We start from the raw sequence: 13,413 nt of genomic DNA on the forward strand, positions 1-13,413 counted from the left end.
CCCCTATTTCTCCTTGGAACATTCCCCCACACACTTTTATTAGCCCGGCCTGCTTTAGGCAGCATTGGACGAGCCCACCAGAGAACCAGACTCCTCCGGTGGGCCCTGGCTTCTCCATCAGGGAAGTTGAGAGTGCTAAGGTGAGGAGCATGATGATGATGACAGAAGTTATCATCTGAGTTGTTTTCTTTTAATGCAAGTGTAAGTGTGCAGACTGCCACCCACCCACCCCCAGACTGCAATGCCATACTGCTAGCTTGCACTTGAAATGGGGCTTTTTAGTTTGGAGGAGGCCGAAGCTGGCCACTACCTCATGGCTGCTTCGGCAGCGAGGTATCCATACTCAGTCCCCAGCCGCCCCTATTTGTCCTGGTGTGCCTTATACATAAGATTAAGCGCGTATACCAAAACATTACCTATGCCCTCCCCAGTGCGCTTAGTGGGAAGGAGAGCCTATTCCGCTGTAGTGTGTGCATGCCAAACCCCTGTTCATGGTACATACGAAGATGCCTCCCACCCAGCACCTGTCGTTGCAGACTTGCAACTATCCCCGTTCAAGTCCTTGTCCCAGGGCAGTGTTCAATTGTACCTCTCCCATTCCTTGCAATGCAAGCGCAAGTATGCAGCCTGCCACCCACCCACCCCCAGGCTGCAATACCATACTGCTTGCTTGCTTGCACTTTAAATTGGGCCTTTTAGGCATGTGAAGGCGGAATCTGGCCACCACGCCATGGCTGCGTCGGCGGCCTGGTATCCATACTCAGTCCCCAGCCGCCCGGTGGCCGGATGTCCCCGCTTGCTCCCCAGCCTCCAGGGGGCGGCCGGGTGTCCATACTCGGTCCCCAGCCACCCCTATTTGACCCGGTAACCTTTCCCACACTTTTCTTAGCCTGGCCTGCTTTAGGGCAGCATTGGCCGAGCCCACCAGACAACCAGACTCCTCCGGTGGGCCCTGGCTTCTCCATCAGGGGAGTTGAGAGTGCCAAGGTGAGGAGCATGATGAGGATGATAGAAGTTAGCATCTGCTTTGTTTTGTTGGAATGCAAGAGCATGTATGTAGTAGCGGCTAGGCCTGAGGTGGTCAGCGTTTTAGCTCATATCCTACCTCCTCCAAGGATTGCTGGATGTTTTCCTGCTACTATCCAAGTTCTATGACTCCAGTTAAAACAAAGCTTCAGGTGATAAATGATGGATGAGGTAGTGGCAAAGGAGAAAGAGCAGGAGGAACAGGGACCATTCACATCAATATCAGGCCAGTCAACCAGATATGTCTTGTAGGATATGTTTCTGTAACAAAAGGAGCGGTTCGGCTACACAGTTATATGGCATACAGTGAGTGCAATGCCTACCAAAAATTTCGAGGCACTCCAATGCCCCTTGAAAATGACATGGAGGTCAGAGGGCGTTAACTAAACCTTTTTTTCCATTTATAGCAACTGGGTCTCCTGTGCACTGTTGGCCTAAGCAGTGAATGGAAGGCTTTCCAAAAATTATGAGGAACTGCAATGCCCCTTACAAGAGCCATGCAGTACAGCATATTACAAACATAAGTCCCATTATTGGGGAGTGGGTCTCCCATAGGATTTGCTTATGCCTTCCAAGCAAAAGCTTCCCAAAATTAGGACAGAGCAACTTGCAATGCCCCTTACAACAGCCATGCAGTACAGCATATTACAAACATAAGTCCCATTATTGGGGAGTGGGTCTCCCATAGGATTTACTTATGCCTTCCACGCAAAAGCTTCCAAAAATTGGGACGGAGCAACTTGCAATGCCCCTTACAAGAGCCATGCAGTACAGCATATTATAAACATAAGTCCCATTATTGGGGAGTGGGTCTCCCATAGGATTTGCTTATGCCTTCCAAGCAAAAGCTTCCAAAAATTAGGACGGAGCAACTTGCAATGCCCCTTACAAGAGCCATGCAGTACAGCATATTACAAACATAAGTCCCATTATTGGGGAGTGGGTCTCCCATAGTATTTGTAAAAGCCTTCCAAGCAAAAGCTTCCAAAAATTAGGATGGAGCAACTTGCAATGCCCCTAACAAGAACCATGCAGTACAACATATTACTAACATAAGTCCGATTATTGGGGAGTGGGTCTCCCATAGGATTTGCTTATGCCTTCCAAGCAAAAGCTTCCGAAAATTAGGACGGAGCAACTTGCAATGCCCTTTACAAGAGCCATGCAGTACAGCATTTTACAAACATAAGTCCCATTATTGGGGAGTGGGTCTCCCATAGGATTTGCTTATGCCTGCCAAGCAAAAGCTTCCAAAAATTAGGACGGAGCAACTTGCAATGCCCCTTACAAGAGCCATGCAGTACAGAATATTACAAACATAAGTCCCATTATTGGCGAGTGGGTCTCCCATAGGATTTGCTTATGCCTTCCAAGCAAAAGCTTCCAAAAATTAGGACGGAGCAACTTGCAATTCCCCTTACAAGAGCCATGCAGTACGGCATATTACAAACATAAGTCCCATTATTGGGGAGTGGGTCTCCCATAGTATTTGCTTATGCCTTCCAAGCAAAAGCTTCCGAAAATTAGGACAGAGGAACTTGCAATGCCCCTTACAAGAGCCATGCAGTACAGCATATTACAAACATAAGTCCCAATATTGGGGAGTAGGTCTCCCATAGGATTTGCTTATGCCTTCCAAGCAAAAGCTTCCAAAAATTGGGACGGAGCAACTTGCAATGCCCCTTACAAGAGCCATGCAGTAGAGAATATTACAAACATAAGTCCCATTATTGGGGAGTGGGTCTCCCATAGTATTTTCTTATGCCTTCCAAGGAAAAGCTTCCAAAAATTAGGACGGAGCAACTTGCAATGCCCCTTACAAGACCCATGCAGTACAGCACATTACAAACATAAGTCCAATTATTGAGGAGTGGGTCTCCCATAATATTTGCTTATGCCTTTCAAGCAAAAGCTTCCGAAAATTAGGACGGAGCAACTTCCAATGCCCATTACAAGAATCATGCAGTACAGCATATTACAAACATAAGTCCCATTATTGGGGAGTGGGTCTCCCATCGGATTTGCTTATGCCTTCCAAGCAAAAGCTTCCAAAAATTAGGTCGGAGCAACTTGCAATGCCCCTTACAAGAGCCATTCAGTACAGCATATTACAAACATAAGTCCCATTATTGGGGAGTGGGTCTCCCATAGGATTTGCTTATGCCTTCCAAGCAAAAGCTTCCGAAAATTAGGACGGAGCAACTTGCAATGCCCCTTACAAGAGCCATGCAGTACAGCATATTACAAACATAAGTCCTATTATTGGGGAGTGGGTCTCCCATAGTATTTGCTTATGCCTTCCAAGCAAAAGCTTAAAAAAATTAGGATGGAGCAACTTGCAATGCCCCTTACAAGAACCATGCAGCACAGCATATTACTAACATAAGTCCCATTATTTGGGAGTGGGTCTCCCATAGGATTTGCTTATGCCATCCAAGCAAAAGCTTCCGAAAATTAGGATGGAGCAACTTGCAATGCCCCTTATAAGAGCCATGCAGTACAGCATATTACAAACATAAGTCCCATTATTGGGGAGTGGGTCTCCCATAGTATTTGCTTATACCTTCCAAGCAAACGCTTCCAAAAATTAGGATGGAGCAACTTGCAATGCCCCTTACAAGAACCATGCAGTACAGCATATTACAAACATAAGTCCCATTATTGGGGAGTGGGTCTCCCATAGGATTTGCTTATGCCTTCCAAGCAAAAGCTTCCAAAAATTAGGACGGAGCAACTTGCAATGCCCCTTACAAGAACCATGAAGTACAGCATATTACAAACATAAGTCCCATAATTGGGGAGTGGGTGTCCCATAGGATTTGCTTATGCCTGCCAAGCAAAAGCTTCCAAAAATTAGGACGGAGCAACTTGCAATGCCCCTTACAAGAGCCATGCAGTACAGAATATTACAAACATAAGTCCTATTATTGGGGAGAGGGTCTCCCATAGTATTTGCTTATGCCTTCCAAGCAAAAGCTTCCAAAAATTAGGATGGAGCAACTTGCAATGCCCCTTACAAGAACCATGCAGCACAGCATATTACTAACATAAGTCCCATTATTGGGGAGTGAGTCTCCCATAGTATTTGCTTATGCCTTCCAAGCAAAAGCTTCCAAAAATTAGGACGGAGCAACTTGCAATGCCCCTTACAAGAGCCATGCAGTACAGCATATTACAGACATAAGTCCCATTATTGGGGAGTGGGTCTCTCATAGGATTTGCTTATGCCTTCCAAGCAAAAGCTTCCAAAAATTAGGACGGAGCAACTTGCAATGCCCCTTACAAGAGCCATGCAGTACAGCATATTACAAACATAAGTCCCATTATTGGGGAGTGGGTCTCCCCTAGGATTTGCTTATGCCTTCCAAGCAAAAGCTTCCAAAAATTAGGACAGAGCGACTTGCAATGCCCCTTACAAGAGCCATGCAGTACAGCATATTACAAACATAAGTCCCATTATTGGGGAGTGGGTCTCCCATAGTATTTGCTTATGCCTTCTAAGCAAAACCTTCCAAAAATTAGGACGGAGCAACTTGCAATGCCCCTTACAAGAACCATGCAGTACAGCATATTACAAATATAAGTCCCATTATTGGGGAGTGGGTCTCCCATAGTATTTGCTTATGCCTTCCAAGCAAAAGCTTCCAAAAATTAGGACGGAGCAACTTGCAATGCCCCTTACAAGAACCATGCAGTACAGCATATTACAAACATAAGACCCATTATTGGGGAGTGGGTCTCCCATAGAATTTTCTTATGCCTTCCAAGCAAAACCTTCCAAAAATTAGGACGGAGCAACTTGCAATGCCCCTTACAAGAACCATGCAGTACAGCATATTACAAATATAAGTCCCATTATTGGGGAGTGGGTCTCCCATAGGATTTGCTTATGCCTTCCAAGCAAAAGCTTCCGAAAATTAGGACGGAGCAACTTGCAGTGCCCTTTACAAGAGCCATGCAGTACAGCATATTACAAACATAAGTCCCATTATTGGGGAGTGGGTCTCCCATAGGATTTGCTTTTGCCTTCCAAGCAAAAGCTTCCGATAATTAGGACGGAGCAACTTGCAATGCCCCTTACAAGAGCCATGCAGTACAGCATATTACAAGCATAAGTCCCATTATTGGGGAGTGGGTCTCCCGTAGGATTTGCTTATGCCTTCCAAGTAAAAGCTTCCAAAAATTAGGACGGAGCAACTTGAAATGCCCCTTACAAGAGCCATGCAGTACAGCATATTACAAACATAAGTCCCATTATTGGGGAGTGGGTCTCCCATAGGATTTGCTTATGCCTTCCAAGCAAAAGCTTCCAAAAATTAGGACGGAGCAACTTGCAATGCCCCTTACAAGAGTCATGCAGTACAGCATATTACAAACATAAGTCCCATTATTGGCGAGTGGGTCTCCCATAGGATTTGCTTATGCCTTCCAAGCAAAAGCTTCCAAAAATTAGGACGGAGCAACTTGCAATGCCCCTTACAAGAACCATGCAGTACAGCATATTACAAACATAAGTCCCATTATTGGGGAGTGGGTCTCCCCTAGGATTTACTTATGCCTTCCAATCAAAAGCTTCCGATAATTAGGACGGAGCAACTTGCAATGCCCCTTACAAGAGCCATGCAGTACAGCATATTACAAACATAAGTCCCATTATTGGGGAGTGTGTCTCCCGTGGGATTTGCTTATGCCTTCCAAGTAAAAGCTTCCAAAAATTAGGACGGAGCAACTTGAAATGCCCCTTACAAGAGCCATGCAGTACAGCATATTACAAACATAAGTCCCATTATTGGGGAGTGGGTCTCCCATAGGATTTGCTTATGTCTTCCAAGCAAAAGCTTTCAAAAATTAGGACGGAGCAACTTGCAATGCCCCTTACAAGAGTCATGCAGTACAGCATATTACAAACATAAGTCCCATTATTGGCGAGAGGGTCTCCCATAGGATTTGCTTATGCCTTCCAAGCAAAAGCTTCCCAAAATTAGGACGGAGCAACTTGCAATGCCCCTTACAAAACCATGCAGTACAGCATATTACAAACATAAGTCCCATTATTGGGGAGTGGGTCTCCCATAGTATTTGCTTATGCCTTCCAAGCTAAAGCTTCCAAAAATTAGGACGGAGCAACTTGCAATGCCCCTTACAAGAGCCATGCAGTACAGCATATTACAAACATAAGTCCCATTATTGGGGAGTGGGTCTCCCATAGGATTTGCTTATGCCTTCCAAGCAAAAGCTTCCAAAAATTAGGACAGAGCGACTTGCAATGCTCCTTACAAGAGCCATGCAGTACAGCATATTACAAACATAAGTCCCATTATTGGGGAGTGGGTCTCCCATAGTATTTGCTTATGCCTTCCAAGCAAAAGCTTCCAAAAATTAGGATGGAGCAACTTGCAATGCCCCTTACAAGAACCATGCAGTACAGCATATTACAAACATAAGTCCCATTATTGGGGAGTGGGTCTCCCATAGGATTTGCTTATGCCTTCCAAGCAAAAGCTTCCGAAAATTAGGACGGAGCAACTTGCAATGCCCCTTACAAGAGCCATGCAGTACAGCATATTACAAACATAAGTCCCATTATTGGGGAGTGGGTCTCCCATAGGATTTGCTTATGCCTTCTAAGCAAAAGCTGCCAAAAATTAGGACAGAGCAACTTGCAATGCCCCTTACAAGAGCCATGCAGTACAGCATATTACAAACATAAGTCCCATTATTGGGGAGTGGGTCTCCCATAGGATTTGCTTATGCCTTCCAAGCAAAAGCTTCCAAAAATAGGATGGAGCAACTTGCAATGCCCCTTACAAGAGCCATGCAGTACAGCATATTACAAACATAAGTCCCATTATTGGGGAGTGGGTCTCCCATAGTATTTCCTTATGCCTTCCAAGCAAAACTTCCAAAAATTAGGACAGAGCAACTTGCAATGCCCCTTACAAGAACCATGCAGTACAGCATATTACAAACATAAGTCCCATTATTGGGGAGTGGGTCTCCCCTAGGATTTGCTTATGCCTTCCAAGCAAAAGCTTCCGATAATTAGGACGGAGCAACTTGCAATGCCCCTTACAAGAGCCATGCAGTACAGCATATTACAAACATAAGTCCCATTATTGGGGAGTGGGTCTCCCGTAGGATTTGCTTATGCCTTCCAAGTAAAAGCTTCCAAAAATTAGGACGGAGCAACTTGAAATGCCCCTTACAAAAGCCATGCAGTACAGCATATTACAAACATAAGTCCCATTATTGGGGAGTGGGTCTCCCATAGGATTTGCTTATGTCTTCCAAGCAAAAGCTTCCAAAAATTAGGACGGAGCAGCTTGCAATGCCCCTTACAAGAGTCATGCAGTACAGCATATTACAAACATAAGTCCCATTATTGGCGAGTGGGTCTCCCATAGGATTTGCTTATGCCTTCCAAGCAAAAGCTCCCAAAAATTAGGACGGAGCAACTTGCAATGCCCCTTACAAGAACCATGCAGTACAGCATATTACAAACATAAGTCCCATTATTGGGGAGTGGGTCTCCCATAGTATTTGCTTATGCCTTCCAAGCAAAAGCTTCCGAAAATTAGGACAGAGCAACTTTCAACGCCCCTTACAAGAACCATGCAGTACAGCATATTACAAACATAAGTCCCATTATCGGGAAGTGGGTCTCCCATAGGATTTGCTTATGCCTTCCAAGCAAAAGCTTCCGAAAATTAGGACGGAGCAACTTGCAATGCCCCTTACAAGAGCCATGCAGTACAGCATATTACAAACATAAGTCCCATTATTGTGGAGTGGGTCTCCCACAGTCTTTGCTAATGCCTTCCAAGCAAAAGCTGGCAAAAATAAGGACAGAGGAACTTGCAATGCTGGCACCCTGGTGGTATAGTGGTGGTGGAGGCTGAGGATAAGGAGAAGAACATAAAACAGCCGAAATGAGGAAGCGTATACCCATGTGTGGGTGTGAAGCGGTGCATGTGAATACACCTCCCGAAATAACACAGTGGATTTGACTTTATGTTACTCTGCTGTCATTGGGTGGTGATGAGAAGTCTGGCCCAATCCAGCCCTTGTTCATTTTCATAAGGGTCAGCTTGTCAGCATTGTCAGCTAACAGGCGAGTGCGCTTATCAGTTATAATTCCCCCAGCGGCACTAAAAACACGCTCTGATAACACGCTAGTGGCAGGGCAGGCCAGGACCTCCAAGGCGTACAGAGCGAGTTCATTCCAAGTGTGCAGCTTGGATACCCAATAATTAAAAGGCACAGAGGAATCACGGAGGACGCTAGTACGGTCGCCAAGGTACTCCCTCACCATCATTTGAAACTTTCCACTCCTTGTGAGAGTACCCCGCACCTCAGGACCTGTAAGCTGGGCGGGTGTCAGAAATCTGTCCAAGAACGTTGACAGTGTTCCCCTGCCTCTGCTGGATTGGAGTTGCATTTCTCTCGCCTGTACGCCTTGGTTGGGCAATGAACTGTGACCTCTGCCGCTTGCGTGTTCAGATGGAAAATTTTTTAAGAGTTCTGCAGCAAGGGCCTTCTGGTACTGCCCCATTTTTGTAGACCTCTCCACCTCAGGAAAAAGAGAGTGAAAGTTCTCCTTGTAGCGGGGGCCTAAAAGTGTCACCAACCAGCAATGACTGTCACCCAACATTTTGACAAAGCGAGGGTCACAGTTAAGGCAGCGTAACATAAAGTCAGCCAAGCGTGCCAGACTGGTAACGGGCAAGATTTCCGTGTCCTCACCAAGATGACGACTGACCATGCTCTCCTCCTCCTCCTCCTCCCCCCTGTCCTCAGGCCACCCACGCTGAACCGACGGTATGACACTTGTACAGGTACTACCGTCTACAGCGCATGATAGCAGCTCCTGTTCTTCCTCCTCCTCCTCTCCCTCATTGTCCCCCAATGCACGTTGGGATGAGATGAGGCTGGGCTGTGTGTAATCGCCCACTACGGTTTCTTGATCCATCTCATCATACTCTGGCTGCAATGCCTCCTCTTTAATTCTCTGCAGAGAGCGTTGCAAAAGACAGACAAGTGGGATGCTGACACTAATGATGGCGTCATCGCCACTCACCATCTTGATGGCCTCCTCAAAGTTTGTCAGGATGGTACATGTGTCAGACATCCAGGTCCACTCCTGAGGTCTTATGTGTGGAGTCTGACCTGAATATCGACGGCCTTGTTGCATCTGGTGCTCCACAACTGCTCTCTTCTGCTCACAAATCCTTTGCAATATATGGAGGGTAGAGTTCCAACGTGTGGGGACATCACACACCAGTCGGTGTGCTGGAAGCTGCAAACGCTGCTGCAACACAGCAAGGGCTGCGGAAGCTGTAGCCGACTTGCGAAAATGAGCTGACAGGCGGCATACTTTCACGAGCAGATCTGGGAACTCGGGGTACGATTTAAGAAAGAGCTGAACCACGAGGTTAAGCACATGAGCCAGGCATGGTACGTGTGTGATCTCACCTCGTCTCAGTGCCGCCACCAGGTTACGGCCATTGTCACACACGACCATGCTGGGATGTAGGTTCAGCGGTCTCAGCCACAGATCTGCCTGCTCTTTCACAGATGTCCACAACTCACAAGCAGTGTGAGGTTTATCACCTAAGCTTATGAGTTTCAGCACAGCCTGTTGCCGCTTGGCGGAGGCAGTACTGCAGTGCTTCAAGCTTGTAACTGATGTGGTGATATCTGAGATGGAGGCTGAACATGAGGAGGAGGAGGAGGATGGTTTGCAGGAGCTATACACTGTGGGGGCAACTATGACTGACATAGGGCCCGTAATCCTCGGTGTGGGGAGGACGTGTTCCGTCCCAAGGTCCGACTGGGTCCCGGCTTCCACTATGTTTACCCAGTGTGCCGTCAGAGAGATGTACCGTCCCTGGCCACAAGCACTTGTCCGTTGTCAGGTGGACTCTCCCAGTAACTGCATTGTTGAGGGCACGGCAGATGCTTTGGGACACGTGCTTGTGTAGTGCGGGGATTGCAAACCGGGCAAAATAGTGTCGGCTGGGGACCGAGTACCGAGGGACAGCCACGCCATAAGATTGCGGAAGGATTCCGTCACCACCAGCCTAAAAGGCAGCATTTCCAACGCAAGCAGTCATGAAATGTGCGAATTTAGGACTGTGGCCTTTGGGGCGTTAGCTGTGAATTTCCACTTTCGTTCAAAGGTCTGGGATATGGACAATTGAACGCTGCGGTGGGACGTGGACGTGGACGTTGATGCTGTTTCTTGAGAAACTGCCATAACAAGTGAAGACTGAGAGGAGGGGGCATCTTTGCATGCAGTATGGACAGGGGATTGCCTTGCACACACAACATGGGTTTCTGTTGCACGCACAACAGTGGAAGAAGCAGTAGTGACACCCGCTGACACTGGTCGTGGACCCTGGGTTTCGCCCCACAAAGTCGGGTGCTTTGCTGCCATGTGCCTGATCATGCTGGTGGTGGTCAGGCTGGTAGTTTTGTCACCCCTGCTGATGCTGGCATGGCAAGTGGAACATATGGCCTTTTTGGGGTTATCAGCAGTCTTTAAAAAAATTCCAGACTCTGGAAGACCTACCGCTTGTATTGGCAACGTCCCTCGTGTTGGTGTTACGGGGAATGGTTGGCGCTCCTTCTGCGGCCACCACACTGCTTCTTCCTGCCTGTTGGGGTACTCTGCCTCCCTCCCCCTGTGTGCTGCTGGCCTCACTCTGCATGTCCTCCTGCCACGTTGGGTCAGTTACTAAATCATCCACCACCTCCTCCTCTTCCACTTGCGCACCACGATGCTCCTCCTTACTTCCTGGCAATTGTGTCTCGTCATCATCCACTTCTTGTGACAAATTGCCAGCGTCGACTTCCTGTGGCCATGGCTGTTCAAATATTTGGGCATCGCTACATGGGATCTCCTCTTCCACCACTTCAAGCGTATCAGGCGAGGGGCACAAATATGGAAATGCACCAGTGAACAGCTCTTCAGAGTGTCCAAGTGTGGGATCAATTGCTGTCTGATGACACTCGGCATGGTGGGAGGAAGGAGCATCAGGGTGAGAAGGAGTATGCGGTCGATACTCACGGCTACTAAGAGTTGACCGTGTGGAAGACAGATGGGAGGTGGTGGTGCCCAGGTAACTGGAAGTATTATCTGCTATCCAATTAATAACCTGTTCACACTGATCAGTTCTCAATACTGGTGTTGTTCTGTGCTTCCCTAGTAATTCGGTCAAGAAGTGGGAGTGAGAAGATGTGGCTGTCGGTTGTGGCACATTTTCACCTTGGCCACGGCCCCGTCCTCTGCACGAACCATCACCAGAACGTCCAACATCACCAACGTCTTGCCACGCACCTTGCCCATTGTAAAGGAAGTAAAATAGCTTACACTTGCACTATCAATGGAAAAAGGGTAACAAAAAGTAGATTAGAACCGTGGAAGAGGAAAACCACAGTTCTATTTCTCTGGCCTACACCCGACCCTTTTAAACAATCTGAACAATCAGGGAGAAACTATTACTGTTTTTCTTTACGGAAAATATACCAAAACCTGAATAATAGAGATTTTTTACCGTGGGATGGCAAAACCACAGTTATTGTTTACTGGGGTATACCAGACTTTTTTAAATATATAGATTTGCGGCTGAACAGTGAGCGACACACTCAAACTGTGTTTTTTTAGATACCAAAGGCCCAAAACTGGATAGTACAGAGATTTGACCCGTGGAACTTCAAAACCACACTGGGATTTGTCGAGCCTACACCAGACTATTATCAACAGATATATTTTTGTGTCACAACAGTCAGGAGACACTACTGTTTTTCTTTACGGAAAATATACCAAAACCTGAATAATAGAGATTTTTTACCGTGGGATGGCAAAACCACAGTTATTGTTTACTGGGGTATACCACACTTTTTTAAATAGATATATTTGCGGCTGAACAGTGAGCGACACACTCAAACTGTTTTTTTTTAGATACAAATGGCCCAAAAGTGGATAATACAGAGGTTTGAATCGTGGAAGTGCAAAACAACACTTCTGCTTCTCTAGCCTACACCTGACTATTTTCAACAGATATATTTGTGTCTGAAAAATCAGAGACACGCTTTTTTTTGTGGGGGGAGGGACACCAAAAGGTTAATAAGACGGGTATTTGTACAGTGTGAAGGAGGAAAAAAAGAAGAGGATTTAGATGAAAAAAAAAGGATTTTTCCTGTCCCCTGAGACCTGGAGCTAAGTCCAGCAATTTCAGCAACAGGAGCAGCGCACAGGACTGTAATGCAGCGTTTGCTGGTATAACCACTGCGTCTCCTATACAGCCTGCCTGCCTGATATCTGGGATGGATATTAGTCCTGAGAAAGACTGTTTGTTTGATCTGGCAGCCTTTACAGACCCTACACTAACTATTTTGCAGTTTATATCTCTCCCTAAATCAGCAGCGCTGTCCCTACACTGTCTGATCCGGAGCGACTGTGTCCAAGATGGCGGCACCCGGTTTTAAATACTCGAGGTGACGCTGTGCGGCCAGCCAATCACTGTAATGCCCACAACCAACATGGCTGCGTCATTACAGTGACTGGCTGGCAATCCCTGCATGTTCATTGGCTCTGTAAAGAGGGCCAAACATGCAGGGCGGAGACCCGAGCTCCCGCCCGAGTAACCCGGAAATGCTCGGTGCTCGCCGAACATCCCGAGTAGCGTGATGCTCGGGCGAGTACTGAGCAGTGTCGAGCATGTTCGCTCAACACTAATGATGACCTGATCACAGGATTCCCATGTTGGACCTAAAGAGGACCTTTCATAAAATTTTTCATGTTGAACTGGATTTTCTATGTAAATAGTGACTACAGAGCAGAATAAAACTTTGTCTTTCAAAGTATTTGGCACCTGATGAGTAAAGTCCAAGTGGGTGTTATCAGATACAAACTCATACAGGGAGAAGAAGTGCACACCCCCAGTGAATACACCAATTTGGACATAGTTAAGGTTAACTCAATAGGTGTCAAATATTTTGATTGCAAATATCTCAGCAACAGAGAGGCAACATTTTTAAAAAATGCTTTTTATTCCACTCTTCAGCTCAAGATGAAAAATATGGTTAAAACCCAATAAATAATGTACCATGCTTCAAAAAGGTAAAGTGTCTATCATTTTTATTAGGAACATTAAAAAACATATCATATCACATTTAAATATATGTATATCGGGAAAATATAGAACACATAGGCGGATATAAATGAGTAAAGTTATAGTAAAATATCAAATCAAGAATTAATGCTTAATAACTCATGCAGATTTGTACTAACATTTTGTATATAATAAAAGTGTTTGTATCCATCTATTTGTAATACATGTGCAATAATGTACAGCTATGCATGATAGTATGACAGACAGAACA

At 46.1% G+C, this 13,413-nt stretch overlaps 1 protein-coding gene across 1 annotated transcript in view; it reads left to right on the forward strand.

Annotated features, from left to right (window-relative positions):
• LOC141156778 (calcium-activated chloride channel regulator 1-like) overlaps positions 1-13,413 on the forward strand; it is a 95,330-nt gene that overhangs the window by 24,863 nt on the left and 57,054 nt on the right. The window lies entirely within an intron of this gene.

Source organism: Phyllobates terribilis, unplaced genomic scaffold (assembly GCF_046119375.1).
Source record: "Phyllobates terribilis strain yellow unplaced genomic scaffold, ASM4611937v1 Scaffold_8__6_contigs__length_399053987, whole genome shotgun sequence".
Taxonomy (NCBI): domain Eukaryota; kingdom Metazoa; phylum Chordata; class Amphibia; order Anura; family Dendrobatidae; genus Phyllobates; species Phyllobates terribilis.